This window comes from Ochotona princeps, chromosome 5 (genome assembly GCF_030435755.1).
Source record: "Ochotona princeps isolate mOchPri1 chromosome 5, mOchPri1.hap1, whole genome shotgun sequence".
Lineage (NCBI taxonomy): Eukaryota > Metazoa > Chordata > Mammalia > Lagomorpha > Ochotonidae > Ochotona > Ochotona princeps.
The window spans coordinates 49,400,083-49,407,524 of record NC_080836.1 but is presented as its reverse complement, the minus strand read 5'-3'; the positions used below and the strand labels follow the sequence as shown (position 1 = coordinate 49,407,524).

The window sequence follows — 7,442 nt, the reverse complement described above, 5'->3', positions numbered from 1 at the left end:
CCAAGGCTTTGGGCCGTCCTCGACTGCTTTCCTAGGCCACAAGCAGGGAGCTGGATGGGAAGTGGGGCTGCTAGGATTAGAACTGTTGCCCATATGGGATCCTGGCCCATTGAAGGCGAGGACTTTAGCCACTATGCCATTGCACTGGGCCCTTGCTTGTTTACTTGTTAGGACTGAATTAGATAGGTACAGGTTTATGTAAACCAAGTTCCCTTCAAGTAGTCAGGCTAACACTAAGAGTAGAGTTAGACTTTTTTTCTTTTGAAAAACACTTTTTCCCCATGTTTTTGTTGTTTGTTCTTAAAGCAGAGTAACAGAGAGAGATAGAGAGTAAATGACCATGACAGCTGGGACTGGACCACGACAAAGCAGAGTCATCGAGAGCTCCATCCACGTCTTCCATGTGCCACATGGGTGGCATGAACAAAGGTACTTGAGGCTTCATCTGCAGCTTACCTGGTGCATTCACAGGGCGCTAGATGGGAAATGTAGTAGCCACTGTAAGATGGAATGCGTGGCAGCTCACCGCACTGCAGAAAAGGCAGGCTCCCAGAACTGGATTTTGACTCTAGCAGCTCTATCCGAGTGTTCTTGACCATCTGAGAAAGGCTTCTAGACAGGTTTCTCACACTTAAACGAAAAAAGTGTTCATCTGGAAAGATGCACAGACAGGAAGTAGACAAACTCTGGAGGATGGCTGTTACTCCATGATTCTGCCAAACCAATGCTCCCTTAATGCCATTGCTTGGGTCCCTGATAAAGCAACAGACAGCCTTGAATAGCACAGGTTGATTGTCTCACAGTCCTGGAGGTTGGGTCTGAGATCAGGGAGGTGGCAGAGCTGGTTCCTTTGTGGAAAGGGACTGCCCTAGGCCTCTCTGCTCGGCTGGTAGATAACTTTCTCGTCTGTGGGTCTGTTCTTCTTGTCCTCCTTTTGTATGCCTCTTGTTTAGCTTTCATTTATAACAGGGCCGCCAACCATATGGAATTAAGGCCGACCCTATGGACATCACTTTAACTTAAGGATATCTGTGAAGACTGTATCTGAATAAGGTCACATTCCAAGGTATGGGGGAGGTCAGAACACCCATCTATCTTTTGGGGGGCTCGCCTCTGTCATTTTGAGGTAATAATGTTCAGTATGATGACTGTATTTCCTCCTAGCAGGGAAATGATTTATTAACAAGTAACTGCCAAAACATTTTAACTTCCAGAAGATGATAGAGCAAGTTTAGTATGCCTCATTTACTATTTTTAGCCAGTAATGAAGTAGGCAAATCTCTGGAAAATCATCTAAAAAGCAAAATAAAACAAACACCCCAGAAGAAATGGATTTAAGAAACAAAAAAATGAGGAAAGTTTCCTTTACATCCTTGCAAGCATTTGCTGGTTTCTTTTCTTTTCTTTTCTTTTCTTTTCTTCTCTTTTCTTCTCTTTTCTTCTCTTTTCTTTTTTGAATAATAGCCATTCTAACTGAGGTGAGGTGGAACCTCAGTGTGGCTTTTCTTTGTATTAGTCTGATGACTAGAGAGCCTGAACATCTTTTCATGTGTCTGTTGGCCATTTGTATTTTATCCTTCGAAAAATGTCTGTTCATGTCCTTTGCCCTTTTCTTTTTTTTTTTTTAAAGATTTATTCATTTTATTACAGCCAGATATACACAGAGGAGGAGAGACAGAGAGGAAGATCTTCCGTCCGATGATTCACTCCCCAAGTGAGCCGCAACGGGCCGGTGCGCGCCGATCCGATGCCGGGAACCTGGAACCTCTTCCGGGTCTCCCACGCGGGTGCAGTGTCCCAATGCATTGGGCCGTCCTCAACTGCTTTCCCAGGCCACAAGCAGGGAGCTGGATGGGAAGTGGAGCTGCCGGGATTAGAACCGGTGCCCATATGGGATCCCGGGGCTTTCAAGGCGAGGACTTTAGCCGCTAGACCACGCCGCCGGGCCCCTTTGCCCTTTTCTTAAACTAGGTTGCAGGTCACATCTTTTTGTTCAACTGATTCCTTAATCATTACACAATTCCCTTCTTTGTTTATTTGAACAGATTTTGCTTTAAAGTCTGTTTTGTCTGACATCAGGATGCCTACTCCTAATTGTTTTTGCTTCTTATTAGTATGGAATATCTGTTTCTAGCCTCTCAATCTGTGTATTTTTTTTTGGTGAGGTATGATTCTTGCAGGCAGCAAGTATATAGGTCTTGATTTTCTTACCCACTCAGTCTATATCTTTTATTTGCCTACAGCTGGAAGAAATTTTATCAATGCTTAGAGAAGCTTGGAGAAAACCTTGTAGTGTATAGTATAAATTTAAAATTTAAACCAAAATCAAGACATCATTTGTGGGTCATCATGTATTCACATTATCTCATAATCACATTTGTTTTGTGCTGGTTATTGCATTAGTAACTCAGTCATTTCCACAGTGTGTTTGTGGCTCTGAATTTCACACTAGCTTCTTTTGGAAGTGTAAACAATCCTTGTATCTTTCTCTTTAGCATTTCATCTTGTGAGCCCTGGGTGAATGGAAGCCACAGAAACCTTTTCGAACTAGGTTCTGCCTTCTTGTGTATTTCCATGGTGGGTTCACCGTCATGCTTCTGTGATCTCCCTTAAGTCAGTCAAGAAAGGGACAGGGGTCAGATCAAGTTCTCTTCAATGTTGGCAGTGAAGGAGTGGACACTTGGGAAAGACTAGGGATTCCCACTGAGGCGTGAGTGCTTGGAAGCATTTCTGGTCAGAATGTTTTTCTTTCTTTCTGAATGAGAATTGGAATTTGTAAAGTAAAAAGATCACTGTATTTCTGCTTATGGGAACAAAAAGTTGTTTTCAGAAGGCTATTTGCAACAGGGGTTGGATACTAAGCAGGAAAATAAAGAGCTTGTATCCCCTTGATCATTGTTTTTGACAAGGATACAAGGACACGGGGAAGCTGCCCAGGAATCACTAGCAAGAAGCTGCCCTCATGCTCCACTCACTGAGATTTAGAGTTGCTCCTAGAAAATGGTTCCATAGTGCTAGAAAAACGTCATGGCTTCTCTTCCTCCCCTCTCCTCTCTCTTTCATTTGCCCTCATGCACTCCCCAACCCCTCTATTCCTTTTCTTCTCTCTTCTTTCAACTAGCATTTTTTTCACCAGTGGAGAATTTAGGACTCTTAGACAAAACTATCCATTGTGTGGAAGTTTTCAAGACGTCACCAGATCATGCATGGACAGCACTCTGGGTGGACATTGACTCATTTTAAGGCTCAGCGCATATGCACAATTATTATCATGATGGCAACATCTACCTCCAGTAGATTTTTGGCTTGAAAATAATAAAGAATGTCTCAGTAATGAGAGCTAATGGACAAGGAAATTAGAAGGTGGTGACCCTCATTCCTCTGAGGTACTGGAGCAGAAACTTGTCATATTGAGGATGTTCTTGTGGAAGTGTCTCTAAGAGGAGATGCTGAACTGGTTGACCTCTTGCAGCTAAGTCAGGAGATGCAATCACTTACTAGCCTTTTCTTACTCTGCAGCATGGCAAAGAAGGCAGCACTGACCTGATTCCAGTTAAGAGCTGCTCATTTTTCTCACTAGTGTCTTTAACCTCAGGGACTAGCATAGTATGCACACTAAAAAAATTAATTTACTCTATATTTATTTGAAAGGTAGGGCAACAGAGAGAGAGAGAGAGAATCTTGCCTCTGCTCCTGCATTTCCCAAATGGCCACACAACTCAGGTCTGGGTCAGGCAGAAGCCAGGTGCCAGAAAGTTGTCTTGGTCTTTCATATAGATGGCAGGGTCCTAAGTGCTTGGGACATCATGTGCTGCATCCCCAGATGTGTTAGCAGGGAGCTGAAAAGGAAATGGAGCAGTTGGCACTTGAATTGATACTCTGACATGGGATGATGGTGTAGCGAATAGTGGCTTGACTTGCCATAGTTTGCCCATTTTTTTAATCCAACAAGTTACATCCATAGGGAGCCATAGCAGTTGTGTGATTTGGTCTTTCATCCTTTTTCCTATGCCTTACCATATGAGCTGAAAGATTCAGTGTTGATCTTGGATCAAGACAGTTGATCTGAGGCTTTTATTGAGATAAACAAAAAGTGTTTAAAGAAAATCCTGGAACCAGTAGCATCATCGACAACTCACCAAAGAAAATAAAGGCAAGAAGAAAAAAAATTGAAAACTTCCTTAGGAAACTTCAAGGATCTGGGGAATTACACATAAGTGATTTATTTCACTGTGAGAAACATTTTCTAGAACATTTTAAACATAGGAAAATAATATATCTCTATATTCAAATTATGTATCCGCAAATCACATCATTCTTCCGAATAATTATTACTGGGTAGGAAGACTAATTTTAGATTGTTTTAATGCAGGCTTTAGTTTTGTAGAACTAAAATTGGACTTCAGAAAAAATACTCACTAGGATTCACATCTGTATAATGAAGTGTGGAGTTCTGGGCGTGGGCTCTAGATGGCGCTGGGCTGGGTAACAAATTTCCTATCTCTCTATGATGTCATTTCTCAATCTCCACGAAGCACTTGAGATGGAGTTGTGGTTAGATCATTCATGTAGCATACAGCAAGATGTATCAAGAATCTCATGTTTACTAAGTATTGAATAGCCATTACTATTATTTTCCCACTTAACCTGTAGTAAGGTTGTTTGGATTATCTGGTTCATCATGTACGCACTGGCATTCCTTGGGTGACCTCCTATTCAAGTTGTAGCCTGCATACCTAGGTGGAAGAAATAATTGCAAAGGACTGAAAATGAATCTTTTTTCTATGTGTGGGTTGCTTTCCCCTAGAGGGTAGACCATATGTCTACAGCAGAATCCTCTCATCTCCAATTTCTCATTAGGAACTGGGGGCATGGTGTAAGGCAGCTGCCGGCTGTAGAAAGTAACAGTGCTATATTGGCCAGGCCTGACATATTTCAGACAGCTGTGCTATTTCAAGAAACCCACCAGTAAAGCAAGATATGATCTGGCTGTTTCTTGGGAAGATACTATATGAAAAGGAGCTAGGGGGTCCAGTGCAGTGACTTAGCAGCTGAAGTCCTCGCCTTTTACACCCCAGGATCCCATATGGGCGCCAGTTCTAATCCCGGCAGTTCCACTTCCCATTCAGTTCCCTGCTTGTGGCCTGGGAAAGCAGTTGAGGATGGCCTAAAGCCTTGGGACCCTGCACCTGTGTGGGAAACCCAGAAGAGGCTCCTGGCTCCTGGCTGCGGATCAGCTCAGCTCCAGCCATTGTGGTCACTAGGGGAGTGAATCATCAGATGGCAAATCTTCTTCTCTGTCTCTCCTCCTCTCTGTATATTTGACTTTCCATTAAAAAAAAGAAAAGAAGGGCCCGGCGGCGTGGTCTAGCGGCTAAAGTCCTCGCCTTGAAAGCCCCGGGATCCCATATGGGCGCCGGTTCTAATCCCGGCAGCTCCACTTCCCATCCAGCTCCCTGCTTGTGGCCTGGGAAAGCAGTTGAGGACGGCCCAAGGCTTTGGGACACTGCACCCGTGTGGGAGACCCGGAAGAGGTTCCAGGTTCCCGGCATCGGATCGGCGCGCACCAGCCGTTGCGGCTCACTTGGGGAGTGAACCATCGTACGGAAGATCTTCCTCTCTGTCTCTCCTCCTCTGTGTATATCTGGCTGTAATAAAAATGAATAAATCTTTAAAAAAAAAAAAAAAAAAAGAAAAAAGAAAAGGAGCTTGGAAACTTTGCCAAGCCAGAATCTGCATTAAGGTTCTCTTTTTCAATGTCTCACATGTGAAGATAAAAATTAGTCATACTTTATTTTTATACATGAATCGTATAATTGTGCAAGAATATTAATCTAATGAATATCAAGAAAATTCTCTTGTTTTTCAACATGCAAAATTTTGTAGAAGTCTTGACCAATTTTGATCTTAAATCAATGGCTTAGATAACTTCTCAATAACTTCTAAAATCTAATTCTAAATATCAGAAAGTTTCTCATTTTGAGAATGTTAAGCAATTGGGACTATAATTTCCTGTATTTTTGTGAGCTAGTGGGGTTAATATTGTGAAAAAGAGCCAAAGTTAATAATTTTTTCTAAGTTAACTAGAAATTTTCCTCTCTAAATTGGTCTGGGTTGCCTACTATCCAGTTTTTGGAAAGAGTTTAAATAAAGGAGGTACTTTGCAACCTGGATGGCTTAGTCATAAATCCTGCCCGGAGGTAGATAAATGCTGTGGTGATTGCTGAAGCTCTCTTAGTTTTATGACCCCTGGATTCTTGATGGTTTATCACAGAGGCCAACTCTTCAGGGTCAGGTGTTGGGAGCACTGACAATGCCCTGCCCTAAGATGGCGCCTGGACCCTACTTCCTCTTGGAGACAGGTTTCAGGAAGTGCCTTGTGATTGGCCCTTTACTGCTTGCCTCAGGCGTGTAAGCTGATTGGAGGATTGAGGGATAGCCAGGGGCCATGGGGGAGGGGTGAGGAGGTTCTCTGTGTAACGGAAATAACGGAATTAACTGACTTAACTGAAGGTTTCTGGGTAACGGATTGAACGGATAGGAGGGTTATATAAGCCAGGGGCTTCTGCCCCAAGGAAGGAACTGAAGGTTGGAATAAAAGTGCCTCTGAAACGTCCTCCAGTGTCAGGTGATTTCTTCCGCGGAACGGGAGACACAGATAGTCAGGGACCATCACCAAGGCAATACTCGTGAGGCTGATAGCAGAATTGAAGCAAAGGAGGAGATACTCAAAAGCTTAAGGAGTTACAGGACTTCAATTAAACCAATACAAATAACACAACTAGTGTGGAGAGCAAGCTTGATCTTAATACATTGCTCTTTTGTTTGAATGATGATTACAGGCTGATTTCGATATTCATTCAACACATAGGTCCTGAACACTACATGCTTGCAAGGAGTTTGGCAAAAAACATAGAAAATCAAACAAAGAATAAGAGCTACTAGTTAAATGGAGTTTAAAATCTGATGCAGGCTACTAATATTAAACTCATAATTACAGACTAACATGTAAATTTTTTGTGCAGGATGCACAGAAGTAAATTATAGGGTATGGTAAGAGTGTACAAAGTGGGAACAATTTTGGATAAATGTCTGGAGGTCAGAATTTGGAGCTGCACAGGCTTTCTGAAGAAGGGGTTGAGACCTTTGCGATGAGGAAGCAAGATGACCTGGGCTGAATGGCAACTTTTCAGGGACGTCCTTGGGAAACGGGCCCAAGGCAGCAAAGTGAGGAGGTTGACGACTAAGGAGGCATATTGGTGTTATGTGGGTTAGGTATTTAACACAATTTACACTCTGGCCCAAGTGCAAAGGGAACATACTGAAGGGTTGAAGAAAATTGTGGTTGGGAGTGGAATAGAATGGCTGGCTTTCATTTTTGAGCCATTCTGACTGTCCTGTGGAGATATCACCAATGGTGCATAAGTGTGAATTTTCTATGA

At 42.8% G+C, this 7,442-nt stretch overlaps 1 protein-coding gene across 1 annotated transcript in view; it reads left to right on the top strand.

Moving 5' to 3' along the window:
• The first annotated feature begins 342 nt into the window (after window positions 1-342).
• LOC101536298 (bile salt export pump) overlaps window positions 343-7,442 on the top strand; it is a 109,096-nt gene continuing 101,996 nt past the window's right edge. The window contains exon 1 of the mRNA XM_058664245.1: window positions 343-459. The gene's annotated coding sequence lies outside the window, so the exon portion shown is untranslated. The remainder of the gene's footprint in view (window positions 460-7,442) is intronic.